Source organism: Camelus dromedarius, chromosome 30 (assembly GCF_036321535.1).
Source record: "Camelus dromedarius isolate mCamDro1 chromosome 30, mCamDro1.pat, whole genome shotgun sequence".
Classification (NCBI taxonomy): Eukaryota; Metazoa; Chordata; class Mammalia; order Artiodactyla; family Camelidae; genus Camelus; species Camelus dromedarius.
The window spans coordinates 5,832,926-5,857,486 of NC_087465.1; the positions used below are offsets into that span (position 1 = coordinate 5,832,926).

Below are 24,561 nucleotides of genomic sequence, written 5' to 3' on the forward strand. Positions count from 1 at the left end.
CACTCTACCACTGAGCTATACCCTCCCCCCAAAAGTAGTGAACTCTTTAAAAAGAGGAGGCAAAAACTTCAGGCCTCTGAATAACTGCCACCTCTCACTCTCCACCTGCGTCTGGAAAAGAAGCAGGCAGAAAGGCTTAGAGAGATATGGTGGTGTCCCTGGCACTGTTCTTACTCTTTGGTTATTTTTCTTATTATTTTTGAAACCCTACATGTGATGAGAAAAGTGATGAGAAACTTTAGAGGAAAAAGAAAACATGATGTTCTTCATTAATTTCTATTTTTAATATGTAGCTTCCATCCCAAGTGAGGTTTTGGTGCAATTCTTTGACGATTACTATGAATGCCCTTGAGAAGCGTGTATCCGAGGAAGCAGGCTTTTTTTTTTTGTCAACCCCTGAATATCTGAATTCCAACAACAAACAATCTGGATGTGAATTCAAAGGCATTAATGCAGGGAAGTCCTGAAAACCTGCTTCCCAAAGGATTTATCTCCCTTTTGATGCAAGGTTAATTGAGGAGGTGATGAAATTCTATGACTTAGGACATTGGAAAAATAAAATGAAATTCAGACTCTACAGTTCATCCCGATTTCTCTGAACTAAATTGGCTACCCTTTGGGTGTGATGACTTTTTTTAAGTTCTAGAATTTTTTTTAAATGTAATTGTATATAGCAAAAGCAAAGGTTTTAGGCAGTTCTCTGTTCTCTGTGCTCACTTGGTGAATTTTACATCTATTTATTTTCAGTGACTGCTCTGAATTTAGGCGTTCCATCCAGCTTCACTAGATTGCAAATTCTCCAAGGAGCAAGAGCAGAAAAGTGGTAAAACTTGTCCCTGATTCAAAATCCTCTCTGGAAAGTGATGTTAAGGATACTGAATCATTTGGTAAGTGGAAATGAAATATGATCGTTTCCACTGCCTGCAAGATATGATGTACCACCTGAAAATGAAAGCATGACTAACTTGACTCTTGAATTCACGTGAAAATGTTACAGCTTGTTCCAATCCTCCATTATCCCATCTCAAGGCTAAATCAATACAATATCTTTACTTTAATACTGAGTACAGAAAAGAAAAAAAACAGGACCTATTTATTTGGGTGATTGGACAAAGGGACAAAGAGAAATCGTCCCTCCCCTGGTCTTCAAATGACAGTTTCATGACCTGAGACTTCTTCCTCAGCACAGCTAAGACTGACGATGCGTGAGAAGTCAGGGTTGTTTGTTTTCTCATCTTGAGTCTGTGCCTGACCAGGGAGACATATTTAGTCTTGGGCTTGTTGCTTGGGGGAAGTTTTAGTGTCTACTTAGACCTCAGGCAGAATGTGGGCAAGTCAGATGTGCAAGACAGAAGCCCCACCTCCTGGCTGCCCTTCTAAGGCTTCTTGCAGTGCACCCTCCCCCCCATCCCCTCTGCTACACTTGAACCTCTGTCTGTCAGAGAAAGACTAGTTTTCTAGTCCACTGGTCTTTGTCCCCAAAGGCAGAAAGTTTTCCAGTATGCTTGGGAAGAAAAGATTTGGCAGCAATGGAAATCAAAATATTTCTCTAGTCAGTACAGAGTTTTCTGTCATCCATCGTATCCTTCTAAGCCAAAGCACACTTGCTTAATAAGCCCTGTACTTATCTCTCTCTTTGTGGGGAAGAAAATATAACAATACCTTATGCTGAAAAAACTCCATACACAGGCTGACAATTGCATCTTTTTCTTCCCAGCTCCAAGCTTGGATAATTATTAACAGAACTTCTAAATCTATTTATCTCTAACATTTGCAAGCTCTATCATCATCCCCTTTGGGTATTTTAATTAATCAATTCATAACTCAAGCTATAGCTTCCATGTACCCAATATATTTTGTATTTGTAACACTATATAAAGTTTCTCTTAAGTCTAATAGGTTTTGTTTGTCTCAGAGACCAGGTATGGACAACCACCATCTTTGTTGCTAGTTGATATGAGCACAGAAACATAAGCAATGGGATATGATAACCAAAATGCTTTCTTTTATCCCCAAGTGGAGAGGAAAAGGTGAAGGTTTCCAGTACCGTAATAAGAAGATGTTAGGTGAATCTAACATAAACTTATATAAGGGATGCCCCTTAAATCTACATCTGAGTTTTGTGACAAAGGTAAATAAATCATATTGAACTGAGAAACACAGTCCACAACAGCTGGTAATTGGAAGTAAGGGAGAGTTGAAGTGGGGGTGAATTTTAGAATAAAATGTGTTCATGGAAAGTGGAAGAGATGTCATTTGTCACCAATATGTTGTCCACCTTGGGAGACAAGCCAGAGCAGGATGTTTGCAAGTCACTCTCGGATGTCAGAGACGTCTCAATTTGCATATGAAGATGCCTTTTGAACTCTTGATTTCTTAGCTGAAATGAAACAGCACATTTTTCTCACAATGGCTTCTTGAGAAAATTTTTTCTAACTACTTTTTCCGTTCATACACTGACAGTTAAACAATGCATGTTGAAAGGAGGGTAAGAAATCAAGACCACACTGCACCCTCTCCACTTCCACCCTCCTCTTATCTCTCCCCTGACGCTCACTTCCCTTTTTCTTTCGATTGCCCTGTTCTGGTCAGTCATGAAGACATGGTTGATTTCATGCTTTAGTTCATTTCCATGCGATAATCCTATTTCTGAAAATTAAATGACAGTGAAAGAAAAAAAAAAAAAACACAACCTGAACAAGACAGAGATCCATAAAATAAGTGACTGAAGCCACAGGGTCAGTGTTAGGGATTTTCATTCTCTAATCTAATCCTGGGAAGAAAATTCATTCGCCTTCCTTTGTCTCATGTCCGTTTGTAAAAACCTTGTTTTATGTATGTGTGTTTCTGTTTTTCAAAAGTCATCATAAACAGAATCATGGACTAGTATCTCCCTTTTATAATGAAAATAACTGTGCTTGAATCTCAGAAACAGCTGGTGGGGCAGGAGTTCTTATTCTCCCATTTCAGAGATGAGCAGACCAAAGTCAGAGACGTGATTCTGCGGGGTCACTTCTGCTGACTGTACATCCCGGGATATCCTCACTCCAGCACCCTGCTTCTCAGGAGTGGGGATGAATCACCGAGTTTCCTTGTGTGACCGAGGGACTGGTAACTCCTTTTTAAGCCAGTGGGTGGGCTGTGGGAAAATGCAGGAAGATTTGCTTTGGCATCTGAAGTAAAGAGAAGAGGCAGGTAGATGTCTTAGCTCATGAGTTGGGCGGTTTAAACCACAGACAGTTACTTTCTCACAGTTCTGGAGGCTGGGTAGTCCAAGATCAGGGTCTGGCTACCAGGGTTTGGTTCCTGGTGGGAGCTCTCCCGGCTTTCAGATAGCTGCTTTCTCGCTGTGTCCTCCCAGGGCAGGGAGAGAGGGAGAGAAGAGAGAAGAAAGAGAGAGAGAGGGAGGGAGAGGGAGACCGTGACCACTCTGGTCTCTTTCTCTTCTTAGAAGGACCCTAATCTCATCATGTGAGTCCCACCTTCATGACCTCATCAAAACATAATTACCTCCACAAAGTCCTACCTCCAAATACCATTGCACTGGGGGTTAGGGCTTCAGCGCATGTATTTGGGGGGGACACACACATTCAGTCCACAATAGTTTAATGCAAATGTATGTGCAGGGTAAATTATAAAACACAGTAACTAGTAGAAATACAGAGTTATCAGATGAACTTAGAAATTGCCTGGCCAGTTTCTCTCTCTACCTAAGGAGACCTGCTGATCCTCACACTTGACTTTAAAAACTGAGATGAACCAAGCTGAGCCTGCCATGTTTTTCCTTCCGTGCACCAGGATCCAGCAACAGCTACCTGGCTCCGCCACCTCTGTATGTCTGCTCCCCTCATACTTTCCAGATTCCACAGAGATAGCACAGAGCCACCTCTCCTTCCGCTGTATCTTGCTGCCGTTCACCACATTTGTCGCAGCAACATCTTAGCAACGACACCACTGCAGCCTTCTGGGGAGCATCAGTGTCTCCCCTACCACCAGGAACAGGTCCTCACGGCCAGCCAGTGGCTAATGCAACTCCAGTGTCCCACTCTTACTGACTCCCAGCATACTTCTGCTGCTGGCAGTGTCTTGGGTTGAGTTTCCTAGAAGCAGAACCAAGGACAAAATTCAGCTGCATTGGATTTACTGAGGGCGTGCTCTTCAGGAAGCACCAGGAAGGGGTGGGAAGCGTCACCATAAGGAAAGGGAAGGAACAGAGCAAAGCTGCTGTCTCGGAAAACTCAAGCGTAGCCTGAACCCTGGGGAAATGGGTGTCTTGGAACCTAGATTGCATTGTGGTGTTGTCCCACCTATGAAGCTGTGGGGTCAGGGTTTGTACCCTAATATCAGTCATACCCTAATCCAGGCAATATTGAATCTGGAACTGTATGAATTGTCTGTGCCTTGGAGTCAAGCAGACCTCAGTCTCAAGCTTTCGCTTGTTCCTAGGTCTTTGATCTTGGGCAAATTATTTACCTCTTCCAAATGAAAAGAAACTAACATATCTAACATACGTGGACAATATACTCTCTCCAGTGCTATAGGGGGCATTATAAATGTTCATCCCTGGTCCTCTGCCTCCATCCCAGCACACTCAGGACTGTCTGAATTGCGGCAAATTAGTTACCCTTTCTGAATACGGATAAAATGTGTCATTTCTCCCTTCCTGCAAATCTCATAAAACAGTTACAGCACACACACACACACACACACACACACACACACACTCATACAAATGAGAGTGCTTTATTTTTATTGTTGTGAAATATACTCAACATAAAATTTACCATTTTAACAATTTTTAAGTGTACAGTTCAATATTAAGTATATTCGCATTGTTGTGCAGCCAGTCTCCAATCTTGTAAAACTGAAACTCTGTATCCAGTAAGTAACAACTTCCCAGTCTTCCCAGCCCCCCACCCACAGCCCTTGGCAGCCACCATCTACTTTTTGTCTCTGTGCATTTGAATAATCCAGTTACCTCATAGAAGTGCAGTCATATAGTATTTGTCTTCTTGTGACTGGCTAATTTCACCTCGTGTAATGTCCTCGGGGTTCATCCATGTTGTAACATACATCAGAATATCCTTTACTTTTAAGGCTGAATAATAAATACCCCATCTTATGTGTCTGCCACATTTTGTACATCCATTCATCCATCCATGGAGACTTGTGTTGCTTTTGCCTTTTGGCTACTGTGAATAGTGACGCTATGAAGATATCTCTTGAAGAATGTTCTTTTAATTCTTTTGGTATATACCCAGAAGTGGGATTGCTGTATCATAGGGTGATTCTGTTTTTAATCATTTGCGGAATCACCATACTGTTTTCCACAGCAGCTGCACCATTTTACATTCCCACCAACAGCACACAAGTGTTCCAGTTTCTCCACATTCTTGCCAACACTTGGTATTTTCCAGTTTTGGGGGGCGGGAGGTATAGTAATCATCTTGATATGTGTGGAGAATAATTTTAAAACTAGTTAGTACCATTAAAATAATATTTTGTTACTCTGTAATGGGTTAATTTTATGTGTCAACTTGGCTTAGCTAAAGGATGCTCAGACAGCTGGTAAAACATTATTTCTGGGTATGTCTGTGAGGGCGTTTCTGGAAGAGAACAGCATTTGGATTGGAAGACTGAGTAAAGATCATCCTCACCAATGTGGTTGGGCATCACCTAATCCATTGAGAGCCTAAATAGAGCAAAAAAGCACAGGAAAGTTGGTGCAAAGTCCATAGGGGTGTTGATAAGCTCTGACGTATTCCTGGAAATCTGAACCTGACATATTCCTGGAAATCTAAGAGACCATGCTCATAACTAGGGGTCTGTGGATGCTGGGTAAAGAACTGAGAAAGCCCTAAGCTCTCACCTGTGCATGACCCTGAGCCTCTGGGCAAGGAGGAAGTGAAGGCTAAGGCAGAGTTATAAACTGACTGGCAGAATGTCGAGGGCTTTCCCTAACACACACATAGTATAGCTCAGTAAAGAATGAGATTCTTACTGATTCCAGGTATTTAGGGAAATCTTTGTTCAATCATTAGCTAGATTGAACTAAAGGAAATCATGTTTAAAGAACTAAAAGAATAAACAAGATTATACTGTACAGCACAGGGTAATATACACAAGATCTTGTGGCAGCTCACAGTGAAAAAAAATGTGACAACGAATATATAGCTGTTCATGTGTAACTGAAAAATTGTGCTCTACACTGGGATTTGACACAACATTGTAAAATAACTATAACTCAATAAAAAAAAAGTTAAGAAAAAGAAAAAAAAAAGAACTAAAAGAGACGAGAACAATGTATCCCCAAATAGAAAATATATATAAAGGGACAAAAATATTTTTAAAAAAATAGAAATTCTTGAGTGGAAAAGAAAAGAAAAATTAACTAGGGAGGCTCAACAGTAGATTTGAGTAGGAAGAAGAAATAATTGGCAAACTTAAAGATTTTATCTTGGCTTTTCTTCCACCAAAAAAGTGAAAGCTATGGAGAATATTGTGGAAAACATTTTTGTTGCTTTCTTAACTTAAAAAAAACCCAAACTTATTAAAAAAAAAACTTATAATAGTATAAAGATTCCCATATACCTTTTACTCAGTTTCCCCAACTGTAAATAGGCTACACATTTGCATTCTCATTTCTTTATCTCTGTCTGTCTCTCTCTCATACATACACACATATACATAAACTTTTCCTGAACTAATTGAGAATACAAATATGATGCTCTAAATATTTTTATGGGTATTCTTAAAATACAAGGACACTATATAATCACAGCACCACCATCTACATAATGAAATTAACACCAATACGTCATCATTATCTAGTCCACAAGACCAAGAGTAAAAAAGCCTGTTATTTTGCATAATATTTCTTCATTTTGATGAATATGATAAAAAATATAATTAACAGCAGAAAGAAACTTCAAACTATTGTAAATTAATCAGCACTCTGTATTCCATAACTCACCTCAATGCTTCAGCTTGAACAAGAAAGAACGTTCTTCTGTGAGAGAGAGAGAGGGAAGGAGAGAGAAAGAAGGTGAAAGAAAATGAAATCGTTAAGAAAAGTTTCAGAACAAAAGGAATCACTTTCCTATAGCCACACACTTTATTTAAAGCATAAAAATCTCAGAAATATTAACTCCTAGACCCAATCCAGTAGAAGTAACCAGTATCCATGCATAAATAGGCCACTCTAGTAACAGTATGATGTCTCTCGGTATCGAATGTCTCTTTCCAGACTTGAAATTCTGGCTTCACCTTTGCACATTGCATAGCCTGAAGCTTTTGCAAAACCAAACTGTAAATGGCTGTCACTCAATTTCCCCATGAAAAAGTTTTCACCCTAAGAGAACTTATCACTTTTCCTTCTTCATTGCCTGATTTCTAGCTGGTCATCTTAGCAGTTTAACTGCTGGGCATCTCAGTTATTTCATGACTGTAGTGTCATTCTGTTATCATTTATTTTGCTAATTATTTTCCAATAAATGTAATTCAGTCAACAAGTAAACATCTCCTTCATGCAAACACTTAGCATTCGTAATCATAATCATTATTTTGGGGAGAAAATTTTCCATTATATAACTGTAGCATCATACTACAAATTTCTCAGAACTATATGCACAAAATCTAGGAGTGCATTTGCAGTGGTGACCTCATCAAGTTTTACATTTTATTATTTCTAAAAATTATGCAGAGGTTTGATGAACATGGCAACGATGCATTAGGCTTCTACTTCGTCTGTGAATCATGTGGTTTGTGATATTTTACTCTCTAGTTCAGTTCACCAAGATTTCATAAAAATTTTTTAAGGATTAGCTCTGAATCAGATGGAGTTTTTATAAGTCACAACAATATTTTAATAAACCTAAAGGACATATAGATTGATTCTTTTGAATTTACCTTGTAATTCTTGTGTAGTCTCCTTTTTCTATGCAGATTTATCATGCAGCTCCATATGCCAAAGAGATGGAATAATATATAGCAGGCAAGAATTTTTAAACTAACTTTATTCAACACCCTCATTTGGAAGGCAACTGAGAAGGGTGCAGAGAAACTAAGCCTCCGGGTTTCCCGACACCAGGTCTACAGTTACACACAAAGGGACTTGCAGTATTCATGAAGACAGTGTCTACTGCAAAAAAGAAAGAAAGATAGAAAAGAAAAGGAGAAAGGCACTAGCACAGACTATGTTCTTAACAGAATAGAAGAACGTCCTGGATTCGGGAGGCTGATCTGCTCGTTATGAATGCACTTTGGAGAGGACAGAGTCTACAGTCAACCATCAGGACCCATCCCTCAGACCAGGTGAGCTGCCCAAGTCGTGATTCCCTTCTGCAGCTGCACTTTTAACTATTTAACAAATAGGCCATAAATATCATAACCATAAATGATTATCATTTTGCAATATATGTTTAGCACCTTAAATTTATATACTGTACACCTTAAATTTATACAATGTTATGTGTCTATTTCTTATCTCTCAATAAAGCTGGGAAATTTCAGAAGAAGAAAGAAATTTTTAAAAAAGGAAAGAAGGTTGGTTCATTCAGCAATTTGTTCAGGTAATGTTTACTGATTACTTCCTATTACTGAGCACTCAGCTAGGTCGTTTCATCTGTGTGATCTTATTTAATCCTTATAATTATTTAAAGAAACACAATTTCTATTCTATGTGCAAATCCTTGCTCTAAATGCTACAGAGTTTAAGAGTTAGGATAAGAGGAGGAAAGATGGAAAACACATGTATACATGGACCCTCAGGTACCTGTGTGCTAGTTGTCTATTTCTAGGTACATAATGAGGTCACTAAAAACTTAATGACTTAAAACAACAATAGTCATTTATTATCTCTCAAAGCATCTGTGCATCAGGAAATCAGGCAGGACATGGCGGAGACGTGTGGATCTCTCCTCCTCAATGCCGGGGGCCTCTTTTGGAAGAAGACTCAAAGGCTGGTGATTGAAATCACCAGAAGATTCATTCACACAGGTCAGGTGTTGATGCTGGCCGTTGGTCACAGATCTAGGAGCGTCCTAGGCTTCGTTACAAAACCAGCTCTGGGTTCTGAGGGTAAGATCACAGGGGGGTGGGGGGAAGGAGCACTCCCCTTTCTATGATCTAGCCCAGAAGCCACCCTTCAGCCACACTGCCCTAAGTCAGGAGGAGGGGACATAACCTCCCACAGCCCCATCTCTGGGTGGGAAAAATGTCAGTCATATTGTAAGAAGAGCATGTGGGGTGGGATCAAATACATAAGAGCAGCCAACGGTGGGAGATACAATTTCCCACAACCTTACACTCTCGTAAAGGGCTTAGGGTGGGCCCTGGATTGGGCAACACCAGGAACCATGTCTCCTGTCAGGACTCCAGGGAAGGGAAGGATCAGAGGTTGCTTCTGAGTAGGGGTCGAGGCAGGCTTCAAAGAGGAAGCCGTGTTTGAGTTTTATCCTGATTGGACAGAATTTCAGTTCATTTATTCATTGTGCCTACTTGGTGTATGGACGGTAGCATGCTAAGTGGAAAAGGTAATGGAAATTTCTACTTCCAAAGGCTCAAAGCTGACAGTGACCCCTAGACAGGGGGTCAGGACTCCTCAGCGGTGAAGAGCCCATTGCACTCTTGCTTGCACGAGCTGTCCGTCTCGTGCTGCTGGAAGCTTACTGTGCTGCAGACTCGTGCCTCACTCCTTCCCGGCTCCCTTGTCTCTGCTCCTACAGATGGCGGACCAGGGGACACATACCACTAGGGAATTTGGGGACCAAGCTAGAAACTGTTTTATATTACTAAGGAGAAAAAAAATTATGTAAAATACAGTGAATGAAATGAAAAAGTCAATTTGTGGACCATTGAGTTGCCAGTTTTTTTAATCCTCAAAAAAACCAAATCTCTTTGTGAATTCAAGAATTCAAAATATACAGAAGCAAATCTTTTTATACTTTCCATTTTCTGTTTTATTTCACCCTTTCCCATTCCTTCTCTCTCCGTCTCCATGCGATTCCACAGAGGATAGAGTTCAAAAGCTGTTACTTGTTGATGAGGAAATACACAGGCAAATCTAAATGAGATTTACAGTAATTAGTAATTGGACCAAAGAAACTAGGAATGTCAAAGTCATGGTTGTGATTTTTTTTAAATCCCATCAATTATTCTGTCTCTGAGCAAATGAAACTGAATGCACTAGGGCATTGGGTTTTTTTAGTAGCTCCAAGTCTTACATTTTATTACAGAACAACTTCCTAAAAATAGGATCTGCCCCAGATTTATACATCAGCAGTTCAACAAAGAAATATTCACCGTTTTTAACCCCTACACATATAAAATAACTCACTTTGGGGAACTCACTATAAATTCAAAGCCTCACCTCTGATAATGAAAAATAGACCATAATTCAACTGTGATTTCTTTTCTCATATATATGATTAGCTTATAGCTTTAGACTTGTCTTGAAAGTAGATCAACAAATACCTTTGCAGTTAAGGACTTTTTAAATTTAGTTCTAATTGATGATCAAGGCCTGGTTATTTTAAAACAGTGATTTCAAGAAGCTAACAACTTCATAGGGTGAAGACATTACTTTTCTTGTTTGGAGAATATTTTTTAACACAGAAATGGAATGGCCCTAAACTCTTCATTTCTCCTTTCTGAAGCTCTTTAGAACTGAATCAGAGATAAAGTTCAAATACAATGAAATTTTGATAAACCCGCTCATCAGGTTTAAGCAGATTCAGAGAAGAGACCTCACCACCGTGAGAAAAACTCTAGAAAGTCTGTTATGTTACCTCCCCTCTGCTTACAGGCAGTATTCTGTGCTTCACATCAAGATTTAAAGTACAAAATTATTTCTAGGTGTGATCTAAAAAGCTCAAAGGAAACCACATTTATCTGTATAGTGATGTCTAGGGTAAAACCACGCTATCAAAGGAATGTAAGACTCTACAATAAAACTGACTGATAAGAATTCCAAAATACGAGAAGTGGGGGTTGAACCACCAACAGTGACAAGACCCATTTGATATCTACATTCATGTGGAAAAAGGCACATGGGGTATCTGAGTGCCTAGAGAACAGGAGAATTCAAAACCACCCACAGTAAGTAACTCCCTAAACACAGCAGCAAAACTGTCGGGGGTTCTGAAGATTCTGATTCACAGGTGAGAGCGAGGGGACCCGCGGGAGGTCAGGAGGTGCTGAAATGGGCTTGGTTCTAGGATTCCCAGAACTTGCAGTCCTGAGCTCACTTCTAGAGCAAGCCTCTCGCTAAGGAGAAATTGAAGAGAGCAGAGTCTAAGTCGAGCAGGACAATGATACGTGGGGCAAAGGAAAGAGAAGTGCGGATACACGTGAGGAAAGCAAGCAGAGGAGACGGAGCTGAGCTCAGAAACACAGTCTCAAGCCATGTTTTAATCATTTCATCAAAACAAGAGCCTCCAGAGCAGTGAAGCTAGAAAAGACGTCGTGGTCCACCTCTGCCTCTTAGAAGTGCAGGAAAATTAACTTCACTTAAAAATGAGCAGCAGAAAAGAATTACAGTCAATTTCTATACAACATTATTATCACAAAGGAAGGAAGGATGGAATATCCTTGTATGTTTTAAACAATGAAAGCATACCAGAGAAACACACTCACAGAGCAAATAAAAACTGTTACCTAATACTTCAAAAACTAAAATAAATAATTGTAGAAATTATTAAAGAATAACACAGATCAGAATTATGAAAGCTTAGAAATAAAGTGATTGGAGAAGAAAAATACTTGAAAAAGGTGATGGGACTCAAAGAACTCAAAATAAAGGAAAACCATGCAAACCTGAATAAATACAATACAAAATGCCCTGAAGATAGTTATAAGATTGAAATAACAAATATGTTTAAACTAAAAGTGTAATTTTTTGAGGGCAAAAATAAAATCCAATGTACATATTAGGAGTCCCCAGAGCAATGAACAAAGTAATGAAAGAGAATAAATACATCTGTAATTTAAGAAAATTTTCCTGAACTAAAAAAAAAAATGACCCTGCCTTGTGTACTTTGATAAAAGTGTCCCAAAACCTTTAAAGTAGCTAAATGTTCAAAGAACAAAAGGAAACTCAAAAAAAAAAAAAAGAGAGAAAAGTAAATTAAGGTATGCAGACAATGCAAAGTCACATACAGTTGCTTGAGGTGGCCTGAATATTTGACTCTGAGCTTTCCAGGGGTCACTACGGCACAGGGAATCGTAAGCCAAACCTATTGAACGTTGAGTATCTGAAATCCGAGTGAAATGTCTCCTGTGGTAGGTGTTTATAAAGAAGTTTCCCTTTAATTTAGCACCTGTACCTTCACCAATATTCTGACAGTAAACACAAGAATATTCATAAGGCATCTCTAATACATTTCTTCCAGGTGTATCTATGTCATGTCATATAAACAATTCAATAAGGTAACTTCAATGCAGAACAAAGACAAGGTGGTTTAGGTTTGACACAGAAATAAAAATAGAGTATCTAGAAAGTGGGCTGCATGGCTTTTAAGCACCTGTCCATAAAGGCGGCCTCTGAGCGCACTGGGATTGGGGAACCCTTCTTGCCAGGACTTAAAAGTGCAAGAACTCCCTGTTGTGGGGGGAGAGTACAGCTCATCAGTAAAGCACATGCTTACCGTGCACAGGGTCCCTAGGTTCAAGTCCCAGTACCTCCATTTAAAAAAAAAAAAATTTTTTTAAGAATTTCCTATTGCCATTTAGAAGCCCACACGTGTGTGTCTGTAGTCAGCGGAGCAAGGGGTAAGGGTGTAAAAGCTGAGACACTCGAGAAAGGTGACGTGCAGAGAGGAAGGCCACCGCTCCTGCACTGACGGGGCTGAGAGCTCAGGGCACACAGGCGAGATTTCTTGCTCAAAGACACAGAAAAATGAGCAGCTGAGTCGTGAAGGTTTGTTATTTAGAACATGAAAACAATTATCTTTGTGTGGAAAATTATTTGCCAAAATCTCAGGGAAGAAAACCAACTCTCATTGAAGCACCTTTTGAGATCCAACTCTACTCGCTGACTCTCCCCAGGTAATTGACTTAATTGGCCCCAGTATAATTGACTGCGTTGACCTGCTTTACAGGGCTGTTGACCATCGGCCAGTTCTCAGTTGAGGGAAGCTGTTAAAACTTCAGAGTTTTTAGTTTCTGAAGTCCTTCTTTCTGGAAACACTGGTAGAGGAAGACTTTCCAGTTGTCAGTTAAGGGCACTCTTTGTTCACTGAACTAAAACATGCGATCTGCTTATAGTAAAATCCTCCTGTTTATTCTTAGGGACTCAGGATGTGAATTTTATTAAGTCCCTTTCAATTTAGGTATGTTCAACTGAAAAGTAAGCATTTTGCTTTAATCTAAACCTTTTTTTAAAATGTAGACCCCTTCCAAATCCAATTTTAAAAAATCAGTACTTTTTAATTAAATTTCACTTTTTATGTTTTATTTACAAATTAATTAAATCAAATGTAAACATTTCACATTAAAAGTAGTAATGATAAATCTCACTAGAAGGTGCTGGTCAGAACCGCTGGTTTGACTCTGAGTTTAGGTAAATGAAAGAACAGACTGATTCCACGGGAGTACGGGCTTTGCTTATTCATTTATTTACAACAGCCTTGGCCAACAGGAATATTTTTTCCCTTAGTGAAGATCTCAGGGCCCTGTGATTGGTGATTAGACCTCCCTTCCTCCAGTTTCATCAAATTAGTGGCCCAAAGTCAGAGCTGAGGTGAGGACCCCTGATGTGGAGTTCAACCTTCAGTCTATGCACCTTTCAAACTCTCCGGGGTTAAGTTATGTCAGCTTCCTGTAATTTGCCCTGTTTCACCATCTGTCCATCTTTACCAATGCGAAACAAGAGAAATGCCTATTTACTTTAAAGTTCTTCCATGCAAAGTCCTGCGAAGATGTAAAATAGAAAAGATGCAAACTGACCATCTCACTGTGTTTCGTATCTGCAGACTCTCATTCTGATGTCAGTTCTAGGGCCAAATTCCTATTCAACCCTCACGGTCCTAGCATTATCTCAGTATCATTTATGATATGACTATCAAAGCCAGATGTTTTGGATTATGAAACTCTGTTTCCATAATAAAGGATTTCAAAATCATTTATGCTTTATGGCTTAGGAGAAGGAAATCGCAAAACGTAGTTCCACTCCTGAATGTCCAAGCATCATAGATATAATTCTATTTTTGGCAGTAAAGACATTAAGAAGAGAGAAATTCAAGCCCTTTTCCAAACCCCTAAAGGGGGAAAATAGTTCCCAAAAAAAAATCAAGAATGAAGCCAGCAAAAAATGCTCCAAAAAAAATTGGAGACAGTGACAAAATAGAAGATAGTATTGTTCTGATAGAAAGGTGAATCCCAGGGCTGTAAGCATCCAATTAATAGTTGAATATTGCTGCTATAACGTGTGTTTACAAGATGAGACAGTGCTGAAAATATGCGTGAAATCTGCACAAGTAATCAACACTTGATATTTTGTAAAGTCATTTTAGATCAAGACATTCAAACCCGTAACTTCCAACTCATATGCTGTAGTTAAGAATCCCCAACAGCTAAGAGAGAGGCCAACATTATCCATCACTGCCAGAGGTGAGACTGATGTTTAAAACCCAAGACTCTCACACTTCCTTTTTTGATTCATCCCGTGTTGAAGAAAGAAACGTCGAGAGAGCAGAAGACCTTTCAACTAGATAGAACGCTGTGTTAAAATGGGAATTAAGGGAATTGGATTCTGACATGACCCCATCAAATCCCAAACTTCATTTTGCTGATAGAGATCGGAGGAAAAAAATGAAAAGGTTGAATCTACACTTGTGTGCCAGTAAAAATTCCATTGCCAGTTTTACAGAGAGAACTGACATTTGGGAATGTAGAGGGCACGTGGTTGGAATGCCAAGTAGAAGTTGGCGGGATTAAACTTCTACCTCCAGCAGGTCATTAAGCAACCTTTAAAAAGCAGAGTGAAAACTCACTGTCAGGAAAGCTTTGTTCCTATCAGCAGCATATCCCAACCTGAGCTGTCATATTTGTTCATTGGGAATATATAATACAAATTACCCGGAGCAGCCAAGGTCCTGACAGTCAAGCCCACTGTTTTCATGAAGATCTTGGTCTTGGTGATTGTTCAAAGGACAGTCTTCAAACTAGGGTAACAGAAAATTAAAAAGGTTGGTGAACTTCGGGAACCATTTTGCAAACTAAACCAGATTCCTGTTAATAGGTTCTTAGGTCTTGTTTTTAAAACGTTGCAAGAATGTTCTAAAAAAAAAAAAAAAAAACTTTCCATTTCGCAATACTGGTAATTTATGAGGAGTAGCAAGTCACTTATACGCAGGTTGCTCTTGTGACCCTCATGGGTCCTAAAATCCATGTCAGAGCTGAACAGATTCACAGGTGAAAGTTTTCAGGATCTCACGCAGTAGCGTGATTCCAAGAAATTCATCCAAAGAAAGAAACAGTTGCCAGCGTTTGTTGGGGAAATGGTCACTTAACATCCAACAAACTTTCCAGCACAGCTACAGTGTGTTAGGCCCTGGAGTTGCGACCTGCCCCTGGATGCTTCAGGAGCTAGTTTGGAGACAGACACCAATCAGATTCAGTGACAGTTGCACACAGTGCCACTAGCTTCTTGTAACCAACCCAGCCATGGCTCATGACCAATGTTTGAGAACAAACGCAGTTAAATAGGGATGTCCTAGAAATGAAATACAGAAGTAGGCTTAACATGGTTTCCCTTTTTCCACAATAAAACTGAGGACATGAAGAGCAAAATGCTGAATCTGGAGTTTCCCAGGCAGAAGGTGAAAATCCACACTTCAGGACTTTAAGAAGCCAGTTGCCAACCAATATCGCACGAGATTCAAGGATCGTGTTAAGGGCTTAGATCTGCCCTGCCCAGCGTGGCTTGTGTCCAGTGTGCACTTGAAATGCCACGAACTGAGCAAATTCAGCAGATTCAGTGCCCCCAAATTCCTGAGCTTTTGAGCTGCTCACAGAGTATCCGGAGCACGCCACGACCACCCTCCCACATGCCAGAGTTCGAGTGGGTTTATAAAAACTATCAGTTCAGTAGGGTGCTCTCAGTGTCTTTCTTATGTTCTTCATCTTTCTAACCCAAAAGAGATAAAGAATACATAATATTTAATTTAATGTTTCACTCTGATCTACACTCTTATTCCCACTGTCTCTTTGTTAAATCCAAGAAGAAGGCAGAAGAGAAGAAAAAGACAAAGCAGGGGAACCTCAGAGGTTAAAGGATGAGTCATAGTTTGTTTGGTTCCCAGGTAGAAAGAGGTGTGTGGTTTGCAGGGTTAAGAAGTTTCCATTTTTACCTATTTCTCTTTGTGGCTAGTTCCAGCCTAGTTTGTAATCTTCCGCAGTGGAATAATTCAGCTTCCATTTGTTTGTTTTTCCACCAGCTGCAGCTGTTTTTCTACTGTTCTTTTATTCGAGTAATTAACACACTGATTTATTTTGCCTTGACAGCCTGGGGCAGTGGTACTAAGGGTACAAATTTTTAAGTCAAACAAATACATGGACCTTTTGAGAATGCATCACACTGGATTTCCTTCTCTTCAGATTCTCCTGAAGTCAGACGATAGGAATTCCAGGGACCATACTCTCCTGGGCAAAAAATATATATATATATTTCTTTAATGGAGGCACTGAGGATTGAACCCAGCACCTTTTGCAAGCTAAGCAGGTGCTCTACCACTGAGCTATACTCTACCCGCCGTGTGTGTGTGTGTGTGTGTGTGTGTGTGTGTGTTTGGAGAGAGAGAGCACGAGAGTGAGCCAATAATGATCTATACAAACTATTCCACCCTTTAAGACAGTTCACCTCAGTCAGCTAATTATTCTCAGGGCCCCCCTTCAATGAGATGGATGTGACCTGCTCATATTTCAGCCAGTAAGGAAAGCTAAAAAAGTGACTCCAAAAGTGACATTGACCAGAGTTCTCTGCCATCAGATGACAAAGGGAGGGTGTTTTCTTGTTCATAAAATGCTTTTGCTCTTGGCTGAGACTAAGTATAAAGCAGCCAGACTTCAGGATTCCGAAACTCCACTCTGCAGAGCAAATCCTCAACTCACAATGGTCCTAATTAAGGACCAGTGAGCTAAACTGAGTATTTAGAGGCCAATTTTTTAAAAATAAAGAACATTTGTTCAGAGTGAACAAACTCTGAACCATCAGGAATGCACTCATTGTGCGGTCTCCTTTCACGGCGGCCCACGTGCACAGGCCACACCCCTGTCGTCCGTTCCAGAGCCTCACTGGGGACCCCAGCATGAGTCAAGTGTAAGTCTGAGTGACACAATCATTTGTAAACAGCACTTCCTTAATTACCACCAAGAATTCGCAAAAAATAATAACAACAAATAATAATAATGGCTAACCAGGTGTGGCCTGGGAAAACCCACTGATCACTTTCAGCGTACAAGCTGATACGCAGCCCATTCAAAGGAACGCCACTCAGGACTCCGCCCACCTGATTCTCATCTCCGTCTTGTTGTTTATTCTGTGTGGTTTATTCTTGTACTAGTCAGTTGACCTTTTGATTCCTCTGTTTTTCTCCTCTTTAGAATGAGGGGCATACACTCATGATCTCAGTGTCCTTCTTTCTCCAACATTCTAATTTTACATCCCTAAATCATTTAAAGGGACGCATTGCCTCCCCATAAGCTAACCTTGCTAAACCGATTCCAACCTGACTTCCGCTGACTTGCTCAAGTAGGCTAAACATCCCCACGTCAGGAGCTCGGAATCATGTTCTCCCCATTAATTTTCTCCTAAACAGCACAGAAGTAAGTTGCAACGCAGTTTTGCCTGCAGCGTCATAAAATCTAAATTAGTTGGATTTAAACTGGTGACGTGTGAGTGTGTGTTAGATTAAAACGTAACGTCAATTAATGGTGTGTGTTCTGTCCTGGGTCGTTGTCTCTTTCTCGACACAGTCTGCCTGGAAAATTATAAATTGCCCACAGCTTCCAGACATTCCCGACTCCTGAAAGTCTAACTCCAGATGATTTCTCCTCCGAGCTCCAAACTGATATCCGCTAATAACAGTCATCATTCACCGAACGCCTCTCACAAGTCTGGTGCAGAGCAGTCACTTTAACAACCTGGTTTCCCTATACTCAGGGGAGACCTGGTGATCTCCACTGTACAGAGGAGGAAATTGAGTCTCAGAAGGATCAGGTAGCTGATCGAAGTCACACAGCTGATCATTGTCAAGGCCACGGTTATAATCCAGGTCTCGCTGGCTTAGAAGTCCGCGCCCTTTGGACTCTTCCACACGAGTGAACGGTACGGTTGGAAATGCAGGATAACAAATCATGATAACTGTTGTGGATGAAAGCTTTCTTCTTGGCAGAGAGGGGGCAGGCTGCAGGGAAAGGCACTTGCGTGGTGAGGACAAGGTCTGGGGTCTGAGGTCACGGGCAGAGAAAGGGGAAGCTGACAAGGTGGGTCTGGGCCAGACGCGGAACAGCCTCGCGGGCCAGGACAGAGAACGCAGGCTCCTGTTAGACAACGCGAGTCACCCCAGGGTCTCAAGGGGGTGCAGGAACTGACTACCGTCAGCTTCACATTTTAGGGGGGCATAGTCTGAAAATAACTTTAAGAAGAGTTTAGAAGGAAATATAGAGAAATTAGAAGTAGGAAGGTCATTGGGGAACCTATTCCAGGTGAGAGGACATTCAGGCCTGAAACGGGACAGTAACAGAGGAAGGGGTGAGAAAGGATTCACAACTCAGTGCACAGTTGAAGTGGAGAAGGAGAGGAGGACGAGGGTCTACCGACCGCAGGGCCACCCGCCTTGTCTTTCCCCGGTTGCCTCACACAGCGGGTTCCCACGGCCGACCTGCTGCAAAGCCCCCACCTCGGTGGAGACAGTCGCCGCGCTGGATCGTACCGGGCGCAGCTCACTCCCCATTTATCTGAATGTCTCACCGCCTCCATTCACCACCCACGTCTCAGAAATCTCACCATCTCTGCCTCTCAGCTGGACCTTTACAGTCACCTCCTCTCCCATCTTCCCACAGCCACCCTGGCCCCTGCTTCCAGACTGTTCTCCACACAGCAACCCCCAAAACTCTTGAAAACCTGTATCAGATCATCTCATTCTTCTGCTCGAAACTGCAGGATAGCCCCCTGGCCAAAGACCTCCCAGTGGCAGTAAGGCCCTGCGTGTCCCGTGATCCCTGACCCCGTCTCCTTCTGCCTCCTTCTCCTCACACTGCTCCAGCCTCACCGGCCTCCTCCCTGCTCCTCGGACCCACAGGTCACACTCTAATTCAGTGCCTTTGCGCTGCCTACACCTCCCTCAACATCGGTAAGTCTCACTCGCTCACCTCCTTCGAGGTTTTGTTCAGATGTCTCTCTCCTCTGCAGTGAGTCATACCCTGAACCGCCTCATTGAAAATCGCAAACCTCCCCGACCCTTGCCTCGTACACAGATGCCCGGCCCAGCACACTTAGGATGCCGTATTTTGCTGCAACATACCGTTATGGGTTGCCTTGTGCCCCTCCAAAAGAGGCTGAAGTCCTCAGCCCCAGTACCTGGGAATGTAACTTTTCTAGAAGGGTTTTTGCAGGGGACTGAGTTAAGACGAAGCCGTTAGGGTGGGTCCTAATCCAGTATGGTTGGTGTCCTTATTAAAAGGGGAAATTTGGACCCAGGGACACACACAGGGAGAACACCGTGTGAGGATGGAGGCAGAGATCAGCGCGATATTTCTGCAAGCCAACAGACACCAGAAGCTGGGGAGAGGCCTAAACAGATTCTCCCTCACGGCCTCAGAAGGAACCAACCCTGCCGACGCCTGGATCTTCGATTTCCAGCCTCCAGAACCATGAGACAATAAAATTCTCTTGTCTAAACCACCCAGCAGGTGGCACTTTGCTATGGCAGCTCTAGGAAACTAATCATCTTACCAAACAACCTACCTGTCTTCACCTGCAAAGGTCAGCTTCCCGAGGTGGGGGCGGGGGGAGGTGGCAGCGATGTGTTTATTTTTCTTTGCTCGTGTGTCTCCAGCAATAATGAATCTCGACAGCTGTGCCCAGGCCGCAGGGCTAGCCTCTCCCCCCACGTCTCTCCAGGACAAAGTCCTTTCAACTTTCACCCCAAATGCCATGGACTTTGATACCTTCTTAACTTAGCTTGAGCTGTTTCCCGGGCCTGGGATGCTCGCGTCTGCGAGTTACCATCTCATCATCAGTTCAGACACATCCACGTCATCCCTCCGCTGATAGGTCCCCTCTGCCCCCTCGTCCGCTTTATTGTTCATGCAGTTGTGCCTCCCTCCTGTAAACCGGGACCGCTTTGAGTTCTGGAATCATACCCTATTCATCTTTCCAGCCCCAGAACCCAGCCCCACGTCTGGCACCCGGAGGGGTGTCGTAAATGTTTGCTAGATGGAATTAAATCTGTATCCTGCAGCGTTGGCAAGAGCTGCCCTTCCCTGGGCCGCTCGCCACCGCAGCGGGTACAGGGGGCTCAGGGCGGCCCGGCGAACGGAACTCGGGGCAGAGCATCGGGGCGCTTCGGGGCTGTGGCTCCCTGCAGACCCTCTGTCTCCCTGCCATCTCGGGAGAGTTTCTTCAATCAGAACCATCAGTGATGTGGTACTTAAGCCACTCAGGTAAGCCCTGGAAGACATTTGCCAGAATTCACAAACAGCTCGATCAGAGAAGGTGTGTGAATCCTCCTCCTTTTTATAAGCTCCAGCGAGGAAGGACAGTCCTCTGAGACAGCACTTCCCAGGCCGCTGGGCAGGAATATGCTGGCTTTGGTTCCAGGCAACGGCTTCACCTCTGTTTCCTGTTCTCCTCCTGTTCTTTCCCGGGGGCGGGGGGTGTAAAGGCCACGCGTCTCCACCCAGCTTTGCAGGAAGGAGGAGCTGGAGCCAGCATCAGAAATGAAGCAGGCGTTTGGTGTGGCCAGCCTGCCTCTGAGCCCCCCGACTACCCGCCGGATGTGGCCTGAAAAGGCTGGGAGACCAGCCTGCCAGAAATTCCAAGCGAATGGAACCAGGGTATCAGACTTGAGTCCTCAGGAACCGCTGTGGGCTCTCCGAAGGCTCTCTGACCCTCTCTGTTTTCCAAAAGCCATGAGCTCCTCTGTCTCACAGCCATTGCCTAGACAGCAGAGTGGGCCCAACGGAACGTAGGAAATGCCAAGATCTTTACAGGCTGACTCCTTGTAGGTGCCATGCTGGTGGGTTAGCTTCAAATGCATAAGAATAAGTGATCTCATAACCCTAACTACGTGCATTTGGCAGGTCAGATGTCCAGTTAATTGTGCTCAGGTGGCTCAGTCAGTCATGGGCCCAGGCTCAGCACCCATGCCGCGCCAAGCTCTGCTTTTCTCAAGGGCATCGAAGAAGAGGGCTCTTGGGAGGGAGGGTGTAGCTCAGTGGTAGAGCATGTGCTTGGTATGCACGAGGTCCCGAGTTCAATCCCCAGTACCTCCATCAGAAAAAAAAAAAAAAAGAAGAAGAGGGCTCCTGTTTTTCACATTATGTCATAAAGCTGATCAAACAATAGCTTACGCTATTCCCAGCAAAATGTAATAAGCTTCGTGATCATGACTAAAGAGTTGCTCGCAAATTTTTAACAATTCAATTCAGCCCTACCGTTTGCCCCCTTAAATTCACATGGGCAATGTGTCGATCATTCTTTGTACGCTGGCCTCATAATGCTTTGAATTATTGTTCTTATACATACAGTACGTGTGAAGCGTTTGGGGCAGTGGGTAGGCCCTCATCCAGTGAGACTGGTGGTCTCAACATTTGGTCACGCGCTCCTTTCAGATCAAACAAAGCCAGGAAACCTCGCCCCAGAAAAAAAATCCACACACTTCACACGTGTTTTACGTATAATTTTGGACAGACCTGCTCCAACAGGAATCAGCAAACTTTTTGCTATAAAGGCCAGATAATATATATTTCAGGCTTTATAGGTCAAGAGGCAAGATGTGAGTATTATCTAGGTATTTATATTAAAAAAGAGAAAACAAATTCCCACACATTTTAATTGACAAAATCCAAAATACCATAACTGCATATGATTTGTTTGGTAATACAGGTCTGTGAACAAAAAGAAAGGAATTTGGCTGGAGGGGAAGAGAAGGGAAATATTTCACTCCATCGTGGTTCAAAGTGAGTGTTTCCCGTCATAAAATCGATGGACAACGTCCATCTGTGAAAACCACTCTGAGTTCAAGGACTGTGAAACCCAGGCAGTGGGCTGGATTTGCTAATCACTGCTTTAAAGTGCACCCAGAGGCAGAGACGCACATCTAGACTATTTTAGGGGGTCCCTGCTGGGACCGTGTTGCTGTCCAGGGCTCCTGACCCTCGTGGCAGGGAAGACGCCCACGCCGAGGCCCCACCTGGAGCCAGCGAGGAGTCCTGGGGCCCGGCTCCCACCACAAGGCTGGCTGGCAGCTGAATTGGGGCCACATGCCTTCCTCTCCCAGCTGCAACCAAGACCACACGCTCTACTCAATTCTATTAACCTACATTCTGTGACCTCAATAAAACTTTCCCAATAATCAGCAAGAATAACAATGCACAGGAAAAGAAACTCCTTCGCCCAGTGCTTGAAAGTTGAAATGTAAAAAGCACACCAATGCATAAGGCTTTTTAATGAATAAAATTATTTCCTTAATCTGCAGTTATCTTTCAATCAATACTCACTTCCAGAGAGTCCAAAAAAATACTGTCTTGCACATCTAAAACAGCTTTGAATAAATCATAACAAACTCATCAAGACTCAGCGTTCAACAAAAATGATTATGCAGAAATTTTAGCTTATCCTCACCCAGTTAATCTTTTTCTCCTAAAAAACATTCCATAGAAAGTCAATCGCAGGAGAAATGTAATTCTATATAATGTTTTCCGGCCTGTAATGTTTGAAAAGCTTAGGCCACTAAGAAGAGCCATAAATGCATCTCACTGTCGATTAGAACCCATCATTTCATCTCGATAATGGTTAAATAAATAAGTAAATACAGACATAAATGCAGCTCCGTTGACAGGCTGGCGGGGCGGCAGTTTGAGCGACAAACTTGATGCAAGTTCTCCACCCAGTGGATCTTTCGAAAGTTGCAGGTACCTGTGTCAGCTACAGACAAAGAGATACAGACCCACCGGGGAAGCATCCTCTCTGTTAATCAGTGACAGCATGTCGGATGTTCATTTTCTCTTTTTTTATTTTCTACTTTCTTTGGTGTCCCTCCCCGTCTTAGCCCAGGTTCCCCAGGGACGATTCAAAGACAGATATTTGCCTACAAAACATTAATTGGGGCACACTGTCGGGACACTGGTGAGGGAGCGAAGGGAGCAGCGCTGGATGGAGGAGGCGGCTGGGCTGTGTTGGACCCTCGCAGCCAGGAGTCTTGGTGACAAGGAGCCCGCCAATGGCCCACACTTTGCCTCCAGTCCTGCCAGCAGGGCTGCTCCATCCACAGGCCCATCCGGGAGGCCGATGAGGAGGCTGGCTGGCCTCAGCTGTGTGTTTAGTGCCTCGTGCACAGTGGAAGCTGTCCGTAGGTCTCACATGAGGAACAAAGCCATTCACACTTGGTACCCATCCACCTGCTTCTTCCCTAGGCCCACTCATCCCTGAGGGCCCAGGCTTTCTCCCTGAAGGCCTCTGACCAACCACCAAGCCATCTGGCACTGCTCAGGACTCCGTGTTCCTCCAGCACTCCCCTGCACACTGAGCACATCAAGGGCCAGTGGGCTGGATGGTGCATCTCACCACCCACTTAGCGGTCCAGTCTCAGCTCACGTCTCACTCCAGTCTGACCCATCATGAACTTGGCTTCCTTCTTCCCATCAGCTGGTCAAAGGGACCCCTGCCCCACTGTCCAGCCACGGGTAGGAGGCAGGGAGGCACCGGCACACCTGTGACGGACGGATGGAATGGAGGTCTGAAATCCCATCTTTTGTGCCTCACACTGCTCCTGGGACTGACACCGCGATGTGAGGTGATGAAATGAGGAAGACGGTGAGAAGGGGAGAACAGAGAGCAATAAGAAATGATTGAAGGGAAGAAGTGGCTACATTGGAGGATGCAGCTGAGACCTGGAAACTCTCCACCTGCCTGGCGGGGACGGTGCTGTCTGATCTCCCACCTCTTCTCCTCCTCTGACCCACAAGCAAATCCTGTCGGTCAGTCTCATTCAGACACGTCCAGAATCCAACCACCTCTCACCCTCCTGCAGCAACCACTGTGGTTCAAGGTACCATGGCTCCTGTCTCACTGCGTATGTGGACGGCTCTCCTAGTCGCTGCCATTGCCCCTTTGTCTGCTCTCTGGCCTTTTCCGTCCTTGAACATCACAGGCTCATGCTCGAATCGAAAATATGTCAATTGGTGATTGAATTTCAAATATAGACCCTTCAAAATCACCAACTGACATGTTTTTCAACACTGACATTTCATTCAAACATCAGTTCTAAATCTCTAATGTCACAATGTTTTTGTCTCATGACATCTTATTAATTATCTTTTAGCCAGCCTCTCTTGCAC

The 24,561-nt window shown here is 43.0% G+C and overlaps 1 long non-coding RNA gene and 1 other non-coding gene across 2 annotated transcripts in view; one reads left to right on the plus strand and one right to left on the minus strand.

Annotated features, from left to right (window-relative positions):
* Window positions 1-2,202: 2,202 nt before the first annotated feature.
* LOC116149656 (uncharacterized) overlaps window positions 2,203-24,561 on the minus strand; it is a 47,797-nt gene continuing 25,438 nt past the window's right edge. Inside the window, exons 3-6 of the long non-coding RNA XR_010378469.1 lie at window positions 15,076-15,161; window positions 6,974-7,009; window positions 3,816-4,100; window positions 2,203-2,380 (exon numbers count right to left, since the gene is read on the minus strand). This is a non-coding gene — a long non-coding RNA (uncharacterized LOC116149656). The remainder of the gene's footprint in view (window positions 2,381-3,815; window positions 4,101-6,973; window positions 7,010-15,075; window positions 15,162-24,561) is intronic.
* Window positions 21,423-21,495, plus strand: TRNAT-GGU (transfer RNA threonine (anticodon GGU)). The gene has a single exon. It is a non-coding gene; the product is annotated as a tRNA-Thr (tRNA).